Source organism: Quercus robur, chromosome 5 (assembly GCF_932294415.1).
Source record: "Quercus robur chromosome 5, dhQueRobu3.1, whole genome shotgun sequence".
Lineage (NCBI taxonomy): Eukaryota > Viridiplantae > Streptophyta > Magnoliopsida > Fagales > Fagaceae > Quercus > Quercus robur.
This window is the reverse complement of record NC_065538.1, coordinates 60,934,164-60,957,930: the sequence shown is the minus strand read 5'-3', so window position 1 is coordinate 60,957,930 and position 23,767 is coordinate 60,934,164. Positions and strand designations below refer to the sequence as shown.

At 40.9% G+C, this 23,767-nt stretch overlaps 1 pseudogene; it reads right to left on the bottom strand.

Annotated features, from left to right (window-relative positions):
• Positions 1-2,171: 2,171 nt before the first annotated feature.
• Positions 2,172-4,479, bottom strand: LOC126728489 (uncharacterized; annotated as a pseudogene).
• Positions 4,480-23,767: the final 19,288 nt, after the last annotated feature.

Sequence of the window (23,767 nt, the reverse complement as noted above, 5' to 3'; positions counted from 1 at the left end):
ACCGACATGCATCCTTTGCGCAACATTGATATAGCCTGAACCGGTTCTCATTTCGTTTATCCGAAATCCTCACGCTTGCTCTCACGCCACAGAAACAGTTGGAATTTCGAAACCGAAGGCCATCGTCAATATCCTCATGCATTCCGTCTGACATCTGGGAGAAGAAGCCACAAACCTACTCACTTACGCATTACAAATCGTAATCAACAGTATTAAACAACCATTTCAACATGCTATCAATTCGTGCAACAAAAAATATAGTAACATATCCAAGCAGACCCTAAAGTGCAAAACCCAAGTTTTACTATTTTACTCTAGTGGAAATTGGAAGAGTAGTGCAGCAAACCCCTAGTAATTGTTGTAAGTCCCTACTAATTTGTTGTAAATTCAAAACACACATGATTGTATTCCTATACAACAAATGGGCAGAAAAAGAAAAATTCCCTACTGCCGAAAAGAAAAGAAAGTTTTGAGGAGCAGAATTTTCTGTGCAAACTGGGATTCAACTTGGAGTTTCAATAATGTAGGAAAAACCCTTCCTCCTCCTTTCTTTTCTAGCAACATAACAGTGAACCAGGAATCAGAGATGAATAATTATGATTCCATAACATTCAAACTAAGAAAAACCATCTTATGATACGGCTCTGTAACACACTCATATGGTCAGCTCCTTAAAGCTCAAATTTACCACCAAAACTCCTTCACAAAACTCATTGAAACACAAAACAAAATCCAAACTTTTTCAAACCCAAACTAAAAAGCTAACTATTAATACAGTAAACCCACAAAACAAAACAAAGTTTCACACACACAAACAAAACCCACAACTCAACAATAATTCACATAAACAACACAAACTGAAACTTCAGAACCAAATTTTAAAAAGAAAAAAAGAGCACAAAAACATTAAACTAAACCCAATCAACTAAAACTAACAGTAAAATGAAACTAATCAACTTTCTCGGCAACCAAATAGAGTGATAAGAGAAATGAAAAATTGAATGGGTTGTAAATCAAACTTTGTTTCAACAGATAAAGATTTAGAGAATGTACCTAAAAGATTTTGGAATGTAGGCCGTGTATGTTTCGATTGTAAATCAAATATTGTTGCAACAGCAAACAAAGAACAGAAAAATTGGGGGTTTTCCCGATTGGTGAGGAATATAGGAAAAAAAAAACCCAAAAAACTGAGAAATCTGTGTGAGTGATTCAAAACGGTTCGGTCTTTAGGCAAAAACCCATTGACAAACAAGGTGAAAGTCAGATTCAAACCGAGATCAAAATACGAGTCGACGACTCGGCGACGACAAAAGCTCGATTACTTGCTGGGTCTTGGAGTGCTGACAGTGGAGATGAGCTCTGATGAACATAAAGCCCAGTCGTGGATCTTCTTTGGCGTCGATGGAGATGAGGACTACAGCGTGGGTTTGGTTTTTTGGTTTTCTGCTCTAAGGGAAGATTGAAGAGAAAGGGATAAAGAAGGAAGAGAAGGGATAAAGAAGGGATTAAAAAATTGTTATTTAATACGTGGTCAACTTTTTTTTATCATTAAAAACACACATACCAAACACATATTTTACATTTTCTAAACATTAAAAAATGTTGTTTAAATCATGATACCAAACACATTTTTTGTTTTATTCACACTAAAAACACATTATTCAATAACACTTTTTAAATCACAGTTTTCACATCTTTTTAAACACCAATTTTTCTTTTTCTTTTTTTACCGTTCTTTCCTGCCTTTTCCAGACTTTTTAAAAACCTCTCCTACTTTAGGAAAGTCCACTTTGAGGGTTGTGTGGAAAAGAGAGCTTGGCTGAGGGTTACAAAACTTTACAAGCGCCATTGTTATTACACCAGTGCACACACGGCACTTTTACATTCACACACAATATCCTTAAATTCAACTACACACACCTAACACCTACGGACAATAGGACACATATGTTGACTTCGGTTTACTTCACACTATACAACACTCGGAGCTTTACGGCTTACACTCAGTGGTGGAGCCAGGAATTTAGATCAGGGGGGGCAAGATTAAAAGACAAGATTGGAAGTAAAAAATTAATCAATAATAATAACAAAATAAATAAACAACTATATGATAATGTAATTGTCATACAGAATCTAACATAAAATGTAAACTTTAATTTATTTTTTCACACCTAGCTTATTTTACTCAATTGCCCTCGACGATTTTTCTTATTTTGAAACCACTGCATGATTTCTTCACATTCAATAGTTTTGAATATATCTTTCTCAATATATGTGACTAAGCAATCATTCATCCACTGGTCTCCTATTCGATTGCATAATCGATTTTTAATTATGTTCATTGCTGAAAAAGCTCTTTCAACAGTAGCTGTTGCAACTGGTAAGATCAATGCCAAAGTCACTAATGAGTAAACCAATGGATATGAAACATTCTTTTTCATTTCTACCATCTTTTCAGCAAGCTGTCCAATTCCTTTAAGTGCTGAAAACTCTTTAGTGGACCGCATGTCATGGATGTATGTCTCAAGTTGGTTATCCAAGAAAGAAACTTGAATTGTTGAAAAATCACTTGGATAAAACTGAGCAAGCCGAATCAATTTCTCCTTGTTGAATGCTGAAAATAAGTTATCTGGGTTTAAACACGCAACACAAAGTAATAATTCAGAATTTTCAAAACGACTATTAAGTTCTTGAAGTTGCATATCTATAACAGTATAAAAAAGCTCCACTTGATAATGATGTGAATTTTTCATGTTTTGAGCTTTTCATCGTGGCCGAGGTTGATATAAATAATCCATATCAGGAACATCAATATTATTTTTTGCACAAAATGTAGAAACCTCCTCTAGCAAAGTGTTCCACCCATCATCTCTCATGGCTTGTAAACGTTGCTTTGAAATGTCAACCAACTTCATAGCATTCACAATATCTTGATCTTTTCGTTGTAATGCCTATGACAACTCATTACTTATGCCAAGCACACCTTTCATCAAATGTAAATCAAACACGAATTCAAATGTCTGGAGTAAACCAATTAAGATATTTGCTTCTGCTCTCTGATCAGAATCTAAACCATCTTCTATAATAGTTTCAATCACATCAATTACAGAAGAAAACATGTGAATAAGATTTACAAGTGCACCATAATGAGAACTCCAACGTGTATCTCCAGGTCTTTTTAGACTCATTTCTTGATTCAAGCCACGACCAGTTGAAATTTCATTATTTTTTAGTGCTTCTATAACTTCAGCAATACGTTTTTCGCGAAGAATATCACGACGTTTACATGATGCTCCAACAATATTGAAAACCTTTGCAACCAAGTCAAAAAAGGTTGCAATTTGGATGTGATTTTTTGCTACTGCAACTAATGTTAGTTGAAGCTGATGTGCAAAGCAATGGACATAATAGGCAGAAGGATTATCTTTCAAAATAAGAGTTTTTAGTCCACTTAACTCACCTCGCATGTTGCTTGCCCCGTCATAGCCTTGTCCCCGCAATCTACTAATGCTTAAGCTATGTTTATTAAATACTTCCTCAATTGCACTCTTTAGTGTCACTGCTGATGTATTATTAACATGTGTAATGCCTAAAAAACGCTCATTCACATGTCCCAATTTGTCCACATAGCGCAAAGCAATTGCCATTTGTTCTTTAGTAGACATATCACGTGATTCATCAACTATAATAGCAAATAATGAGTCTCTAATATCTTTAATAATAACATTTATTGTCTCAACAGCTGCAGCATTTGCTATTTCTTTTTGGATATCAGGAGAGGTCATTTGATGATTTTCAGGAGCGTTTTCAAGAACTGCCTTATCAATCTCTTCATTGTGATTTGCAAGAAACTGTAATAATTCAAGAAAATTTCCTTGATTATTGGAGTCTTTAGATTTATCATGGCCACGAAATGCTAATCCTTGTCGTTGTAGAAAACAAATACAATCCACTGATGCATTCAAACGAATCCGATATTCCCTTTTCTCAACATCTGATTGCTTGTTTATAACTGTTTGAATACTTTGTCTCTGGTTTAACAAAGCTTCACATTTTCTTTGAGCTATATTATGTGCACTGTTGTGATCCCCAACGTGATTCTGTAATTTCTCCTTTTTTTTTCCAATTTCTGAATCCTTCAGTAACAAATGAGTCTCCCCCTCCTTGATCACCAGTATCAGGTCGAAATAGATAACAATATAGACAATATGCAGCATCTTTGGTAATGCTATATTCCAACCAACCTTGAAATTCTTTGAACCACACTGGATTAAATTGACGCTTTGTTTTGCCAAATTGACTTTGTGGAAAATCATGGTTAACTGGTTGACAAGCTTTATTTTGTAGATAATGCCTTCTAATTTGATCTCTTTCATTAGGATGATAGTTAGAAATTTTTATTCTTAAACCAGGATCCGAGGGGAAGATTTGCAACATCCACTTTGATACGAGTTTGTTTAGGACTTGATCCGGACTCATTATTATGATCAGGATTCTCCATAATCTCAATTAACTACAAATATATATATGTCATATCATTAAAATAAAGAAAAAAAAATTACAATTTATGATTAAGAATAATCAAATTAAGAGATCATTATAAATACAAATAGTTTAAATATATAATTTGAATTATAAATTTATGGTTAAAAATAGTCAAATCAATTCATCCAAATATAAACAGTTTAAACATATAATTTAATTCTTTAAAAAATTAAATAAACAAATAAATTAAAGCAAAAGTATTAAGAATATACATACCTATGAATATTTGAATGTGTGACTTAAAAACCCAACTTGAATGCTTTTAAAAACTGCACAAAAACTCTGATATCTAAAGAAAGAGACTGGTTTGAAAAGAAATTTTTTTCTTTTTGATGGGAGGCCGTGCTCTGTTTGCATTATATATACTTTTTTTTTTTAAGAGTTCTATGCTAGTTCTGATTCCTATTCCGTGTAGGGGTAGCAAAGTTGTTATTTATTTTTATTTTTTTCTAATCAATACCAAGTGGGACCCACGGTTTTATTGAATAAGGTGAATTCATTTAATAATAGACTTCTACAAGCGGCTTGGTAGAGCATAAAAAAAATTCTACAGGCAGCTTGGTCTAGTCTATCAAGTTTACTAAGTGGGGCCCATTGATTTTATATATAGAATTGTACCACCATTAGGAGTAGAAGTCAACTGCTACTAGGAAAGTTGGAAAGGTAACGTGAATTTACTTAATTGAGATTTTTTTTTTTTTTTTTTTTTGTCTTTTGTGTAGGGGGGGCAAAAATGGTATTTCAGGTCATATTAGTTTAAAAAATTTGAAAGTTCAGGGGGGGGGCAGGTGCCCCCCCTCGCCCCCCCCCCCCCCTCCCTCTGCCCCTGCTTACACTTCACTTCACACGGCTTCACCTCACTTCACACAAGTATTTCTCTTCACTGACACTACGGATTCCACATGTCTTCCTATGTCGGTTAAGAGAACTGACATTGAATCTTCTAGCTTCATCTTTTTAAATACTATATTTTACCAAGCTTCTAGGCAACTTAAACTTGTAGATGAATTTCACTAGGGCAGGGAAGCTTCTAGAGTAAACATGAGAACTATCTTGGAGAGAATAAAGAGTAAATATGAGAACTATCTTGGAGAGAATTCTGGAAAGAAAGCAAGAGAGAAATGTCCGGAATTAGTAAGAAATTTCTAGAAAGAGAGAGAGGCATTGCTTGATTTTTAACAAAATATACATAATAAGAACTGTAGGTGTGCATTTTAGTTTTTGGCAAATGTTAATAGCACCGCATGGTGCGTGTTAAAATGGTATAAAAATATGTCTCATTTAATAAAAAAAAAATTAAATAAATAAAAGAAAAGGACATAAAATTAGTCATTTTGATTATTTTAATATTTTTCTCTCTACAAAGTTGGTCCCATACTAAAAAAAATATGATATAAAACTACAAAAAAAGACAAAAAAATTGTACAAAAAAAAGGTCAAAAGTTAATGTTATGGGCACCTTACAATGCCCATTAACACAACCTTTAGTTTTTTTTTTTTATTCTTTTTTGTATTTTCCAAAGAAAAAGAAAAATTGTGGATGATGGTTGTAGTGCAAAGAAAGAGAAACATTAAAACTATTAAAAAATAATTGATATTTTAATAAAATAGTGTTTAGAATTTTAATTTGATGCATGTTTTAAAAAACGGTAAGTGTGCGTACCCAAAATATGGCTGTTGGGCTCAACCTCTAATTGGGCTCACAATCTATTTGTATTGTGAGCTTTGGGTTTCCTACAATGGGTGATTCTTTGCTCGGCAACCTAAATACACTCCTGTTTGCTCAAACCTTTCTCTTTACCTCACAGAGTTGTTCCCTCTCTCCCTCAGAGTGACTTCTCTTTCCTCTCAATGTTCTCTCCAGAATTGCCAACCCCCTCTTTCTCATTCTTTTCTTCTATTTATAGGCCAAGATAAGTGGAGGAGCTATGATTACTCTCCCTTACTAGTGCAAATGGGGGTCCAATTCTATTATCTCAAAGTGGAAGCTTCGTTAGGAAGGTGGAAGTGGCATTGGAACTAATTCCCACCTTCAAAAGCCTGCTCAGTAGCGGTGTTCTCAAAGGCACTATTGGACAGCCAAGTGAAAGTCGTCCCCGAGCAATAACTCTCTTGACTAGGTTAGAAGTGGTCGGGAGGTTTGCTTGAGGTATTCAAGCAAGCATGGTCTTGTTTCAGTTCTTAGGCCCAAATTGGGTCAGGTCGAGGCTAAAGGTCTGAAGTGGGGATGGGAGGTGGGCCGGGTTGTCAAGTCAGGTCCTTAGGCCCAATGGGCCTGAGGCCCTGGTGCCCTGTACAATAGCCCCCCCTTGATTCGTGCCTGGCTATCGAGAGCGAATCAAGGACAATTCACGTGGTTCTGGTAACTCCTCGGGAAGCCCAACTATCGGCTACTGAAAGGATGAGATGGCCATTAATGCTTTCTCAAAATGAGCGCTTTGCTAGCCTGTTATATCTAACCGTCGTCATAATCTAACGATTCATAGCCCGAGCTTATGCGTGTGGTAGTTACAAGTGGGATCCAGAAGGGTTTTTCCCGCCTCTTTCATTGAATGCCTTCACTCCTATAAATAGTTCTCACAATTTGCTCATTTCACTCTTTGCATACTCTCTCCTTTGATTTCCTCTCTGCTGAGCATATTCCTCCTGTGCGAAAAACACTTCATCCTGGATCACTTCTTAGAGCCCAAAGTAAGTTCTCTTTACTCCTCCCTTTTCTTTCAATTTTTCTTCATTCTAGAATTTAGGAATGGGGTATTCTCACCTTGCATCTGAGGCAGCCTTGGCTGATTTTAGATCAACTTTTAGAGTTTCTAGAGACGTTGATATCGCCTATTGTCATGAAGGCAATATTGCTCTCCATAGACGTTCCAATCCTAATGTAGCATTTATTTTCCTTTGATGTCCATTCTTGAGGGTGGGGTTAAGTTCCCCGTGGACCCTTTGATTATAGGTACCCTTAGGTTTTATGGTCTTTACCTTGATCAACTCCCCCCCAACTTTTATCGAGTTGTGAGTTGTGTAAGTAAACTAAACCAAATATATGGATTACAATTAAACCACCATGATATCAACTTTATGTATAGTCTGTGCGGAAACATTAGGTTTGAATATTATTTAAAAACTAGGGACATGCGGTACGACTTATATCATGCTTGCCCAATTCCAACAGAAACTCAACAGGGGAGTTTGTCTGGGTACGAGACAATTGGCTTGCCGATGAGCTCCCCTACCCGTTATCATTGCGCGATGTTGGTTGGTACCGAACATTTATTCTTTTTTATTTTTGATTGTGTTTATCCTTGATTATTTTTCCTAAGTAGGCTCTAACCAGCTTTTGTGTTGTTTTGATGCAGAAAGCAAAAGGTTCGGGCCAAATCATAGAGTAGTGCATGTGAGAGACTTGAATTTCGTACTCCGGTTCGAAATATTTGTGCACATCGACGGGTAGCTCCAGGCATCGCATTTCATCCCCAGCTGTAACCCTGTTTATACCACTTGGTAACCTTTCGGGCCAGCTTTGTTGGTGGATAGCCCGTTGTTGTCATATATTGACGTTCGGCACGCCAACTTCCTGCCGCCTTCCCTGACAATCGATGAAGCTAGGGACCTAGACCCTAGATACATCACCACAGAAGATCTTGCACTAGTGAGAGACGAATCAACCGAACGCGTGTCTCAAAGCCACAGAGTCCACGTGCCCGTAAAGGAGCCTAAAGCTCCAATGCAAGTTACTGAGCCTACAACAGCCGAATCCATACAATCCTCGGGAGCCGAGTTCGATTTTGGCGAAGAAGAAATGGTGACCAGACATGCACTGACAATTAATTGGTTCATGTCTAATGCCCAGTCAGCAGCTCGGCAACAAGAACCCCAGGGCAGGGATCCAAATCCCCCTCCTTCTCCTCCTCCCCTCAGTCGCTCTTGGAAGAGGCAACGCACAATCTAGCAACTTGTCGTCGGTGAAGGGGACATGCCATCAAGGACCCCTCCTCGAGCCTTTGGTGGGTTTACCATCTGAGAGCCCCGTGGTGACGCCTAGCCAACCTCACAGGTCGGGTCCCACATTACCTCCTCTTCACGATAAGAGCCTGGCTGGCAGCCTATCTACACACTCGGTGGTGAGCCATTACTGGTAACTGCGAGTGTAAGGGTGTGGGCATAAGGAGAAGGGGAGCGAATGGCCCAAAGTCTGATTCATGAACTGCTGCTGCTCGAAGATGTCCATTTCTTCTTGGGCACGAATGATGAGTCACTAGCCAAGCGCTTACAATGGCATACTATAGCGATAACACATCTTCCTACTCTTCTTCCATTTACTATGAAGCATGTATATTCTTGTTTTTCTTTATAGTTGTGGCTTCTATGTAATCAGGTCACGCAGTTGACCCATTTTATTAACTGAAGGTTGAGGGAGGCTATTGAGGATGCCAAACGAGAGAAGGCCCTCAAGGATGTAGCGGAGGCCAAGGCGAAGGATCAAAAGAAGGCTACCGAGAAGAAGGCGCAAGCATCGAAGAAGGCTCGGGTGTTGGCAGAAAAAGGGAGGGCGGAGTTTGAGATGAAGCTCGGGGGGACTGAGCTCAAGCTGGCAGAGGCAAAGAGCCTAAATCTCGCTCAAGCTGATGAGATTGCCGACCTGAAGGTGACTTTGGAGGCTTATGAAAAAAAATGGTACAATGAAGGCTTCGCTGACGCAAAAAGTTCCGTGGAGCCTGTCATCAGCCATGCTTAGAGGCTCGCGTTCGGGGAGGGGTGGCTGGCCCCCCTGCAAGTTGTGGGGGTTCCTGAGGATTCTCCATTAAGGAACCCTAACTAGATCCCTTTCCTAGACCCTGCTCCCCCTGTCCAAAATCCCCCAAATGCTGATGAGGAAGAAGAAACAGCTAGCATAAGGGAGCTGGTGTAGGAAATTGACCCCCACGTGGAGTTAGTTGACCTAGAAGTCACTAGCAGCCTCCGTGCTGGCGATCACCTCGAGAGTGTTCAAATAATAGCTAAACCATCTAAAGGTATAACCGGCCAACATACTGGAGATGTAGCCTTTCTCCCCTCCACTGACCTTGCTATTTGATGCTTATACCTTTAACTTGCTTTTGTTTTTTATCCGTGTTTACTTTTCTTTCAATCGTTTGGTTTGCTTAGAGTCATCGGGCTCTAGTGACAGAACAATGATTTAACTCTTACTTTCCTAAGTTTTATTTCCTTACAGTCACCGGGTTGTGGTGACAAAACATTGGTTTTATCTTTATTTGCTTGCTTTAATTGTGCTTATGAATGTTTGCTACTAAGTTATTATTTTGGTTATGTTCTTTGATTGTACTTCTCTTTTATACATGCACATACTCCAAATGTCTGGGTAGTTTAATCCCAGTTTGCCTCTGATCGGTGATTGAAACTACTTTCTTATTTATCTTCAAAAGGCCAGGTAATATCTAGGTATGTAGGGTGGTCAGGACCGGCCTAGAAGAGATCACCTATGTCTAGAAAGAATTGGCTCCTCGGCAATAATAACTAAATTTGACATATGTTGACCCTTTAAGAAAATGTAGGGTGATTACCTTCCCCGTGATATGGGTTGTATCTGAGAGACTGGTTTCAGCCCACTGAATAATTTGACGTAATCTCTATGTGTTCGGTGATTAGAATAGAGCTGGGAAGTTTGCTTCAATTCTTGGAGTAACTCAATGTAAAGTTCCCTCTCGTCCGATGATGAAGATTTAACCGGGAAGTAGGTTGATGTTAGATAAAATTTAAAATTAGGTTTCCAACTGCCCAATGATTAAAATCGAACCGGGGAGTAGGTTTTTGTCCTTGGATAAAATGTGTAATTAGGTTTCCACCTGTCCAGTGATAAGAATTAAACCGGGGGCAGGTTTCTGTCCTTAATCGAAATTTGAGAGTAAGTTTCCACCTGCTCGACGATAAAAATCGAACTGAGAACAGGTTTCTGTCCTTAATTGAAATTTGAGATTAGGTTTCCACCTGCTCGATGATAAAAATCGAACCAAGGACAGGTTTCTGTCCTTAGAATAGTTTGCCTTAGCCCTTTTCGTGTATATTGACCAGGGCTAATGAGTTAGCGATGATGGAATTATAAGTACAAATACATCTGCATGGATAAACATCACTTTTGTATTAACTAACAATACGCACACATATCATTACACTCAATATGTACCCCCGTGTACTGATAATCAGTGGTAGAATTTCTTCAGATTGTGAGTATTCCATGGTTGAGGTAGAGGTCTCTCATCCAAATCCTTCAAATAATATGCCCCTACGCCTGCAATGGCGGTAACTCTATATGGTCCCTCCCAAGTTGGTGCTAACTTCCCTACATTGACATCTCATGTATTTCCCATTACCTTCTAAAGTACTAGATCCCCTGCTCCAAACTCCCTTTTCCTCACGTCCCTGTTGTATCTCCAAGCAAGTTTTTGCTGATATTCTACCAGCCATATAGTCGCTGATTCTCGGCATTCTTCCAGCGGGTTCAACTGTTTTAGCATCAACTCAGAATTCTCGGCGGGGCTAAATCTTGAAACTTGGGTGCTGCATAAGTTCACTTTTGCTGGTATAACTGCTTCCGCTCCATATGTTAGGAAGAACAGGGTTTCTCCCATGGACCTTCTCGGGGTAGTTCGGTATGTCCATAGAAGATTGGGCAATTGCTCTACCCACCTGCCCTTAGCACCTTCTAACCTCCTCTTCAACCCATTCATAATGGCCTTGTTGGTGGCCTCAGCTTAACTGTTGCTCTGTGGATATGCCGGGGTCGAATATCGATTTATGATGCCAAAGCTGCCATAAAACTCGCAGAAAGCTTTGTTGTCAAACTGCAACCTATTATCTGACACTAGGGACTCCGGTACCCTGAATCACGTCACTATATTCCTCCATACAAACTTCTTAACATCCACATCCCGGATGTTCACCAATGCCTCTGCCTTTGCCTATTTGGTGAAGTAATCCATGGCTACTAGGACAAACCTCCGATTTCCTGTTGCCCGAAGGAATGGACCAACGATATCTAGCCCCCACCGTACAAAAGGCCAAGGGCTACTAACGAGATTCAAGTTCCCTGCCGATTGGTGGATCATAGAGGTGTGCTTCTGACATTGCTCACATTTCCGTGCATACTCGTTAGCATCCTTTTGCATTTACGGCCACCAAAATCTCTAAGTCATCACTTGGTGAGCTAACGAACGTCCACCTACGTGGCTGCCGCACACTGTAGGTAAGGCCCGTCAAAAGATCTTCGATATAGCTTACATTCGGCAGACAACTAATATCGAGCAGCTGTTCTGTGTACTTTTTCTGCTTCTTTCTCATCAACCGGTACTCGATCCTCAGCTAAAAAGCTGATGATTGGGTCCATACAACACGGATCAATAGTTGCCATCAGTGAGATACCTACTTCTGCATTGATACTTGGTTCTGCTACTAGCTCCACTTTTATTAATCGACGAATTCCCTTAGTTGATGATGCCGCCAATGTGGCCAAAGAGTCAGCATGTCGGTTCTACCCCCTTGCCACCTAAACCACTTTGACGCTCAGAAAGCGGTCCATAGTTTGCTTCACCAATCGTAAGTACTCCATCATCCGAAGATCCTCGGCTTCAAAGCTTCCTTGTACCTGATTGACCACTAACCGAGAGTCTGAATAGACCTCTACCTCTTTAGCACCCAGATTTGATACAACTCTCAACCTGGCCAGCAAGGCCTCATACTCAACTTCGTTGTTAGAGGCCTTAAAGCCTAACCTAAAGGAATGTTCCAATTTTATTCCTTCTGGGGTGATGACTACGATCCTAGACTCGGCTCCTAATGCACTGGATGTAGCATCCACGAATACCTTCCACGAGATTACCTCTACAGAGCACACCATCTCCTTCCCCCCTCTTGGGGAAAACTCTGCAATGAAATTAGCATGGACCTGACCTTTCACTGACCTTCTTGGCCCATACCTAATGTCAAAGGAGCCCAGCCGAGTTCCCCACTTAGCTATTCTTCTCGTGAAGTCAAATCTCTTCAATAACGACTGTAGGAGATACTCGGCTAACATGTAAACGGTGTGAGCTTGAAAGTAGTAGGGTAACTTCCGTGTAGCATGCACTAGTGCTAACACTAACTTCTCAAATGGCAAATACCTTGTCTTGGCATCAACCAAGGTCTTACTGATGTAGTATATTGGTTGTTGCACCCCTCGGTCTCTCAGAAGTACGGCACTCACAGCATGTTCTGACACCGAAAGATACATGAATAAATCTTCCCTGGGTTCTGGAGCTGTTAACATAGGCACTCACACTAAATATTCTTTCAACTCCTGGAAAGCCCTTTCACACTCCTCACACCATTGGAATCCCTTCCATTTCTTCAAAAGCTAGTAGAATGGATCGCAACGGTCGGTGAACTTGGAAATAAACCGATTAAGGGCAGCTAACATGTCGGTCAGTACTTGGACTTCCTTTGGATTAATCGGTGGTTTGAGGCGTTTCACTGCTTCAATCTGATTGGGGTTGACTTTAATTCCTCGGTTAGTGATCAAATACCATAGAAACTTGCCTACCCCCACTCCGAAGGCATATTTATCAACATTGAGGCGCAACTTGTGACGTCGAAGTACTTCGAACACCTCCTTAAGATCGTCAATATGCTGTATCTCCTATTTGCTTTTTACCACCATATCGTCAATGTAAACCTCAATCGTGCGCCTGATCTTAAACCTGAACATTCTTATCATCATCCGTTGATACGTGGCCCTAGCATTCTTCAATCTGAATGACATCACAATATAATGATAATTAGCGTCAGGTGAAATAAACGCTATCTTCTCCTGATCCTTGGTAGCCAAAGTGATTTGATGATAACCCTCAAAAGTGTCGAGAAAACTCATCCTCGGGTGTCCATAGGTGGCATCTACCAATTGATCAATCTTTGGCATAGGAAACAGATCCTTCGAACATGCTCGGTTTAGGTCGGTAAAGTCAACACAAACCCTCCAATTGCCATTCTTCTTTTTTACTACCACGGTATTTGCAAGCCACTCTAGGAAGAAAATCTCCTTTATGGCCAGAGCTCCCTACAACCTTTTGACCTCCTACTTGACAGCATCAACGTGCTCCTTGGGAGGATGCAAGGGATCCACGTTGAGCATGTAAACTATGAACTTGGGGTCTACCCTGGGCACCTCATATGGACTCCAAGCAAACACGTCTACATTCTGCACAAGAAACTGCAACATCTCTACCCTCTCTTCGTCCTTCACACTTGCTCTAATAAAAAAACTCCTGTCCTTATCCGGCAATATCTTCACTCTTACTAAGTCCTTGGAACAGCTGGCCCCTACTTCCTCTTGGGGTCCTTGTAATTACTATAAAGGAGTCTCCTCAGTTGACTCCTTTTACTTGATTCCTCTATCAACTGCGGCTACCAAGCATTGTCTGGCCACTTGTTGACTACCCCATACTACGGCGACTCCCTGTTCGGTGCGAAACTTGACCTTTACATGCAGGGTGGATGGTACAGCCCCATTGCATGAATCCACGGCCTTTCAAGGATTGTCGTGTACAAGGAGAAAGAAACGACCACTATAAACGTTACCATCACCTCTTTACCCTCCATATTCATGGGAAGCAAGATCCGTCCTTCTAGGATTACCATGCGACCATCAAACCCCATCAGGGGCGTATCATACTTGGTGAGATCTTCATTCTTCAAGCTGAGCCCTTTGAATAGGTCAGGATACACCACCTCGACACCACTCCCCTAATCTATCACACTTTCTTTACTATGAAACCATTTATTTGGGTTGCAACCACCAAGGCATCATCGTGTGGTTGAATCATGCCCTCTAGATCATCATTGTTGAAGGCAATGGGCTCCCGAGTGTACTTCAGTTTCTTCCTGGAGGGCTGATCACCCTGTTGCCCTCTACCGATACTACAGCTAGCACCCCCTCCTCTTGGATACCTGAGAGCCCCTTGGGATAGCGTGGATGATTTCTATTACTCCCAAAAGGGGCAGGAGAGGATTCTTGCGCGGTTGAGCACCCTACCCGGCTTCCTGATTCTTGGGGTCCATCACAAACTCTTTCAAATACCCAGCTTTCACTAACTACTCCAGATGATCCTTTAACACCCTGTATTGTTCGGTTGTGTGCCCCATATCCCTATGGTAAGTATAGTACAGGTTCTAATTCCTCCTTGAAGGGTCGCCCCCCATCTTGTTTTGCCATCAGAAGTATGACTCATTCTTGATTCAATCCATAATCCTGTGCACTGGCTCCTTGAAAGTTGTGAGAGTGCTTTTTTCTTTAGCACACAGGCCCAAGGATTCTGGGCCAAATAGTTGTATTTTGGTGGACTGGGCTTGGTTCACTGCAGCTAAATGGGGGCTGATTACGAACCAAGTTGTGCGCAAGTCACATAAATCTCCTCAAGGCAAAAATGTGATTCCTCCTAAGCAATAAAATACCATTATAAGTGTTTTAGTATCATAAAATGACCCTTTACTCTTACAAAATAAGTAAAATAGATGTTCATAATATTCACAATGAGAAAGAGATTGAAATAGAATATTTAAGGCTTATCTTTTATCGTATAAACATTTTAAAGAATTCCTTCACTTGGTACCCCAGGCGTACTGTCGTGGGATCCCGGGACATACTGTCGTGGGATCCCAGGGCGTATTAGGCCTGTAAGAACCCAGAATCTCTGGTTCTCTGCACTATACAATCTTTCTCCATGCTTGTTATGCAATGGAGTTTTGTCCTTTCCTTTTACCTCTATAGGTCCTACACAAGAACAACTATACAATACACATATCTTCAAATAATTGTTAGTTTCTTATATTATGATATATATATATATATATATATATTTATATATATATTAATACATATACATATATGTAAATGAATTTCATAAGAATGATTCAGCCACGAGGATCCTGGCCCCAATTCTCACAGACTTGGTGCTTTTGCACAAGACTTGTGGGATTTGGAACTCAAGTCTGAGTGGCTTTGCTTGGGCAAAAGACTTAGCTTTACAAGCAAGAATATATGTATTGAGCAGCAAAAAGCAGTAAAGGAAGATAATATGATAAATAAATATGCAAAGTAATTGTTAGAAATCCTCAAATCAATATGAGATATTTCATTATTTTTCTTGATTGTGGATTACAAATGTGCTCACTAAGACGTGATACAAGGTTCAAATAAGCTCAAAAATTACAGACTTTGATGGCTATTCAAGCCTCTAAGACTTGCAAAGTTTAAATCCTTTTGAATCCAAGTATGTGCTATAGTGGTTGTTTCTGGGATACCGGGAGACAAATATATGCTATAGTAGCTGTTTCTGGGATACCGGGAGACGTTCCTCTGTTTTTCTTAAATTTTACAGAGTTCTCATGGCTCTGTTATGATATTCTTCCTACTGAAAATCCTCCCCCTCTTTCAACATGGGTTTTCTCTTCCTTTTATAGTGTGTTTTCTAGGGCTCCATAGTACTAGTGATTTCTCTCTTTTGCCCCTCAGAGCTCGTGCTGTGACAGTTGCCCAAGGGCTGGTCTCTTCCCTTTTTTCTCATAGTTTTCATCTTTTATTGTTGTTTCTCTAAAAGTCACTTGCTGACTTTCCATTCCGAGGCGTCCTTGGCAATTAGCCTTCAATCTCTCTTCTTTCAAGGTTTCTCATTTTTCAGACTTAGCTGTCGGTGTTATTTCCTTGCTGTCATTATTCCCAAATAGCTGGAATCTTTTATTGCTGGGTTGAAAGTTCTCCTCCAGTCGCTTCTACTTATGATTTTCTTGTGGTACAGCTCATTTGTTCATGAATGTTTGCTTTATACTTTCTGATTCTTTGCTGCACCATTGGGTACTTGAGAAGGACATCTCTATTCTTCATTTCTTGTATTTCGTGGTACCTTTCTTGAGTTGTCTCAATCCCACAGTAGCTGTGCTGCTTTACCTGAGGATCCCGGGCCTCTAGCAGCCTCTGGGTATCTCGGCCCAGTTCTTTCACTGGATTTTGCTGGACTTTTTAATGACCTTTTTGCTGGAAATCTGAACATAAATAGGGTCTTAATGTTGATTCTTCTTGCTGGTTGAATTGGGCCTTCTTTACTTTTCATGGAATGGGCTTTCTTGTGAAATTTTAGCCTTCAACAAAAGTTATATTCACTTCCCTCATCTATGGACCCAGCTCTTGAATCCTCAAATCCTTCCAGGGTCTAGACTATAAACCGCTCTGCCAAGGATGATTTATGACCGGGGCCTTGCCTTTGCTCTGTAACCGATCATCCTCCAGCCCCTTGTATTCTTCAATACGCCTCATCAGCTACCTCATATCCTCAGGAGGCCTTTTTGTCAAAGAATCTCGCAGTTTGAAATCCTCGGGCAACCCCATCCGAAAAGTACTCGCTGCCAATCTCATTTTATAGCTCCCAGTACCGGTTCGCGTAGTTACGGAGGGTCTCCCCAGCCCCCATTTTCATCAAAAACAATGCATCCACGGGTTGTGGAACCCGGCTGTAGGTCATGAATTGAATGCCAAACTCTTGAATCAACTCGGAAAAACTGTGAATCGAGCCTTTTCTCAACCTATTGAACCACCTTAGTGCAGTGGGCCGAGGCTCAAAGGAAATACCTTACACATCAATGCGTCGTTATGAGTGAGCAAAGACATCATTTGAATATAGTGACTCACATGCTCTACCGGGGCCGTCTTTCCATCGTAAGAATTGAACAACGACCGTGTAAATCTGCTTAGCATAGGTGCCCTTTCCATGTCTTTCGAATATGGTGATCGGGTGGCCCAACGCAAAGCGCAGCTTATTGCATCCATGGTAGCATTCTGGGGTTGTCGCTTCTCTGGGGAGATTGAATCCCGGTCTACATATTCCCTCTAATGATCCGGATGGCGATGAGATCCGAATTGATGTGAACCTGCTCCATGATGGCCCCCTACACTAGCTGACCCTTCTCCTCGTTCCTTGTGGTCCCTTCTCTTACGCCTATCTCTCGCTTCCAACTCCAAATCCTTCACCAACCTATGTAGGCGCTCAAGCTCCTCATCCCTTTGCTCAAGCTCTTCATCCCTTCTATCGAAACGATTATGCCCCAAGGTGTCGGACATTGTCCAGAATGTTTGAAATGACCCATCTCCGAGCTCGAACTGCCCTTGCTCCTCATACTCCCTATCTTCACGTCACTTCTGCCTTCTTTCCCGCCAGGTGGATCCTCGAGAAGATCTTCCCATGCCACTTTCAGCATAACTCCCAGATTGTCCCCTAGACATTTTCCCGTGCGTGCCCCAGCAAAACCATAGCTTTGTAGGAGATCCCCACAGACGACGCCAATTGTGCATACCCAAAATATGACTATTGGGCTTAACCTTTGTGAGAGTGCCCTTTTTTCGTGACACTCAGGCCCAAGGATCCTAGGCCTAAATGAAAAGGAGGATTTGGTGGACCGGGCCTTGACTCACCGCAGCTAACGAGCTGTTTAAGAATCAAGTGAAATGCAGAGAATACTCCTGACAATACAAACAAAATGACAAACAAGGATATCGTAGAATGCCAAAAATTAACAAGGTAAATTCAGGAGGAAAGAAACAGGATTAACTAAGCGATAAAAATTAGTGCTGTGGGGATCCTGGGAAATATGAAGCAAAGTTTCATTAATGCATTGTTTGTTTGATTACAGAAAGCTCACTAGGACGTGCTATATGGTTCAATCAAGCTCAAAAATTGCAGTCTTGAATGACTATTTCAGCCTTCAAAACTTGCAAAGTTTGATTCTTGTTGAATCCGAGTATGTGCAATAGTGGCTTTTACAGGATACCGGGAAGCAATATTTTGTTTTCCCTTAATATTTTCTCTTCACTCTTGATTTTCTCTGATAGTTCTTTTTCTAGAGAATTTCTTCTTTCTTTCTCACTTTTTTCGCTGCCGCTTCTTCACAACCCATCCCCTCCTTTTATAATGGAGTTTTCTGGGCTTCCCGGGGAACCATTGGTTCCCCTGTTTTTCTCTTTTGCGAACAGAGTATGTATTGTCCCCGTTGTCTTGGTAAGTCCCTTTTCCGTTTCTTCTCATTCTTTCCTTCTCTCAGTTCTGATTCTTTTGAAAGCTTCTGGTTGGCCATCTTCTTTGGGGCGTGCTGAGGTATGCCCTTCTCGGCATCCCCACTCCTGGCGCTTTCTACTTTTCCTTTTCTTTCCTATTTGGGCGAAATCCTGTTCTGCCTTTTTAAAAATTGTTTGTTATCATTCTTCTTCCCTGTCTTGGTTCCCCGAGGCCTCTTCTGTCTGTGCCATGAGAGGTCGCTCGCGTTCTTTTTTACTTTTGTTTTCTTTTTTTTTTTTCTGTCTTCTTTCTATCGAGCTGTCCCAGTCTTCCTTTTTTTCTTTATGCCTGAAGGGATCCGCGCCTATTGATGGTTCCTGAGGATCCTTGCTTCTTATACTTTGCCGTGGTCTTCTCTCTTTTTTTTTGGATGCTTCTCTTTTCTGGGCTTCGGGATCCTCTGGGCCTTTCTTTTATTCCCTCATGGGTCTCTTGTATAATTCCTTTGAACTTAGCTTGAGTTTTCTTTCTGGGCTTAACTCATTCTTTTTGGGCTTAACTTATTCTTCTTGGGCTTATTTTACTATGATCTTTTTCAGACCTCAACAACCTTTAATTGGGTTCACAATCTATTTGTATTGTGGGCTTTGGGTTTCCTACAATGGGTGATTCTTTGCTTAGCAACCTAAATACACTCTTGTTTGCTCAAACCTTTCTCTTTACCTCACAGAGTTGTTCCCTTTCTCCCTCAGAGTGACTGCTCTTTTCTCTTAATGTTTTCTCCAGAATTACCAAAACCCTCTTTCTCATTCTCTTCTCCTATTTATAGGCCAGGATAAATGGAGGAGCTATGATTACTCCCCCTTACTAGTGCGAATGGAGGTCCAATTCTATCATCTCAAAATGGAAGCTCCGTCGGGAAGGTGAAAGTGGCATTGGAACTAATTCCCACCTTCAGAAGCCTGCTCGGCAGCGATGTTCTCAAAGGCACTACCGGACAGCCAAGTGAAAGGCGTCCCCAAGCAGTAACTCTCCCGACCAGGTCAGAAGTGGTCAGGGGGTTTACTTGAGGTATTCAAGCTAGCGTGGTCTTGTTTCAGCTCTTGGGCCCAAATTGGGTCCTGAGGTGTCCAGGTTGAGGCCAAAGGTCCAAAGTAGGGATGGGAGGTGGGTTGGGCTACCAGGTCAGGTTGGGACTGGCGCCCTGGCGCCCGTACAGTAAGATATAATAAGGAAAAAAAAGTTCTTATTTTAAAATTGTAAGGTTGAATTTATTCAACCATCTAATTGGCTTTATTCCGTGCCAAATTTGCTTGTAATTCGGCATTTAGTAACCCTGTATTTAGGTGGGATTGTTGTAAGAGTAGTGAGTGAGATAGTGTGAAGATTGCTCAAGAGTGTGCAAGAAAACAGAGTGTCGCGGCTGGGACTCGCGACTGGACTCGCGGCTTCAACCCGCCAGAAGATGCACACGTGCCAAGCATGCTGGAAGATGAACAGTCATGCTAGCTGGAGCACTACAGGACAAAACAGGACAACTGGCCATACGGTTAACTCGCGACTGGAACTCGCGACTCAGTCAAGCCGCGAGGTCAAGCCGCGAGCCACCCCTGTTTTGGAAAAACCTGACGTTTCGCATTCCACTCCTCTTCAGTATAAATACCCTTTTAACCCACGATTGAAAGAGAGCTTCCAGAGAGAATTTTGAGAGAGAAACCCTAAAGAAAAACCAGATTGTTTCACCCACAATCTCTACCTTAGAGTCTCATCAAATTCCCTCACTCTCTTCCTCTCCATTGTCAAATCCTTGAGAGACCTTTATACCAAACCTGGTTCTCACCATTATCATCTCTGTGAGACAGTCGTTTGGAGTTCTGGGAAGCAGTTAGGAAGGAGCCAATATTCATTGGTTGATGCTACGGTGTAGTAGCGGAATCCGGAAAGCTAGAAAAGAAAAAGGTTCGGCGCAACCTCGTTGGAGCAAGAAGCTTGGAGGGCTTAGGTGCATTGGGTAGATTAGGCTTGGAGGGTCTATTGCTGTCCTTGTATCCCAACTGTATTTTCTAGTGGATTGATTACCGCTTGGAGGGCGGCGGAGAGGTTTTTCGCCGAGGTCTTCGGTTTCCTCTTCGATAACATATCTGGTGTTATCGCTGTGTTTGCATCTTCCTTCCTCTCTATCTCTGCCTTTACATTATCTGCTGTGGTTTATTTTGTTGTGGCTTAGATAGTTGTTTAATCAATTCCATATTATAGCATATGTTAAGTTTCCGCACACTAGTTGTTTAACATATTGCTGTGTTGATTAAATTGGTCTGTGGGGGTCTAAACGTTCAAAAGTGTTTTTGTACACGTTTTTGAACTTTCAATTGGTATCAGAGCAGGTACACATCTGTTTGGTGTCATTACCATTGTGTGATCCTTGACTCCCTTTCTTTTTGAGATGGATAGGTCTCAATCCCTTAATGCACCTCCATATTTTGATGGAAGTAATTATGCATTTTGGAAGGTTCGTATGAGAGCCTTTTTATGTTCTATTGATGAATCCGTGTGGGATGCTGTTGAGATGGGTTGGACCAAACCTGAAGCAGCCAAATCCACATGGGATAAGGCAGCACTTACTGCATCTAATGCTAACAGTAAAGCACTAAATGCTATTTTCTGTGGTGTGTCTCCAGATGAATTTCACAGGATTTCTCACATTATTATTGCCAAAGATGCATGGGAGATTCTGGAAACAACTTATGAAGGCACGAAGAAGGTGAAAGATACCAAGTTACAAATGCTGACCACTCGGTTTGAGGAGCTCAAAATGAGTGAGGATGAGTCTTTCGACTCGTTCTATGGGAAGTTAAATGAAGTGGTTGTCAGCAAGTTTAACTTGGGGGAGAAGATGGAGGACTCTAAGATTGTAAGGAAGATCCTTCGATCATTGCCGGAAAGCTTCCGTGCTAAAGTGACAGCCATTGAAGAGAGCAAGGATCTTGACGACATCAAGGTGCAGGAGCTGGTTGGTTCTCTACAGACCTATGAAATGTCGCTGCCAAATCAACGGAAGGGTAAATCCATTGCTCTAAAGACCGTTAATGAGAAGGTGGAAGATCAAGGCTCTTCGGGAGAAGATATGGTTGACAAGGATGTAGCCTATCTTGTTAAAAATTTCAAGAAGTTTTTGAAATTCAAAAACAATGGAAAATTTGATGATAAGAGAAATTTCCAAAATTCTGGAAGGGAGAAGAGGGATTTCAAGAGGAAAGATGGAAAAGAATCCCAATCCACACAAGGTGTTACTTGTTTTGAATGCAACGGGCATGGACACTTCAAGAAGGAATGTCCTAATTACTTGAAATCGAAAGGCAAGGTGTATGCCACGACTTTGAGTGATTCAGACTCGTCCGACTCAGAATCTGAAGAAAGCTGTGATGGAGAAGGGAACTATTCAGCTTTCATGACTATTGCTCATGTTGAGTCTTCGGATGAATTGAATTTGCTTGTTCAAGACCTTGGAGAACATAGTGAGAATGACTCACTAGGAATTGTTGAAGAATCAGAAGCTGAAGAAGAAGAAAGCACAGCTACTCTTCAAGAAAATTACAACTCACTTTTGGAGAAATCTGGCGAATACACAAGGGTGGCCAAGGCTGCTGTGAGAAAGATGAAGAAGGCTGAGGAGGACTACAAAAGTCTCCTAATCCGGTATAGGGAGGCCAAATGCGAGATTGAAACTTTGAATGGTGAGCTCTCCGAAGCTTACACTAAAGTGAGATTTCTTGAAAGTGAGGTTGTTCAAGCAAATGCAAAAATAGAGAGGGTCACCACCAAGAAGCTAGACGATGTTATATCTTCTCAAAAGAGCTTCTCAGACAAATCCGGACTGGGTTATAGCGGAGAAAGTAGTTCAACTGGAAATGTCACCAAAGAAGTGAAGTTTGTCAAAGCCAAAGATCCAGTTGTAGCTGACTCTACTGGTGTGAAGCTCAAGGTGGAGGAGAAGAAGAATGTGGTGGACCAACGGATGCTGAATCATCATAATCAGTATGTGGGAAGGTCTGAGTCTCGTGCCAAGTCACGTCCTCGACCACAAAGAGGTCCTAGAGGAATGTATGTGTGCCATTACTGTGGACTTCAAGGGCACACTCGACCAAATTGCCAAAAGCTGAGAGCAAAGAACAATGCTACTCCTCAAAGGTCAGGAGGACCAAGAGTTGATAGGAGAACGTGGGCAGGGGATCAACCTAGAGAGCAAAACGGAGATCCCGGAATGATGGACGTGATGAAGATGATTGGTGCATTCACCAACTGCTTGGAAAGCTTCTCACGAAGGTTTGAAAGCCCCAACTCCCGTACCCAATCCTTTAAGGAAATCACCCAAAACGCAAGTGCCGTGTGGGTGAAAAGGGGTACTCATGCATAAGCATTACAACATGTCCATGCATTAATACTTCCTATGCTTTGTGACTATGTTTGTTCGGTATGCTTGTTGCTTTTGATTTTGTTTGTTTGTTTGTGAATTTTTCTTAATTGTGTTTTATCAATCTTTTTGTTTCTTGAGTCAAAAATCCAAAAATTACATAAAAATTTGAAAATCAAAAGGCTTGATTGACTTTGTTGAGTTTTGTCTTAAAACTCGTTTTGCCGTGTACCTTTGTGCTAATGGCTTTGTGCATTGTCGAGCATTGCTTGTCTTCATGCACTCATATCACTGTGGGAAAAATCTTGAAATCTATGTGATTGTTGTAAATAGATCTTCAAACTTGTCATGAATGATTAGTGAATGGTTATGTTGATCTTGAAACATGCATAGTCTTGTGTCTATATCTCTTCCCATTTTTTTATTTTTTGTTTTGCTAAAAAGAGCTCACTAAATGTAAATCTCCAAATGAAAAGAGATATTGAGCTGCAAAAGCCTGTCGCACATTCTAGTATTTGACTAGGAAAAAGGGTAAGCGACCTTATATCAAAAGTGAAAATTCTTTCAAAAAGGCCAAAGGCCTGTTCTTCAAAGAAAAATGTTGTCTATACCTCTCACAATGAGAGATGATTGCCTCAAAAGATCAAAGGTTATGGCTGAAAGTGGAGTCAAATGAAAGGCTCCAAGTTATGTTATCAAGTTGTGTGGGAAGTCATATATTCATATTTCTATAATTGAGATT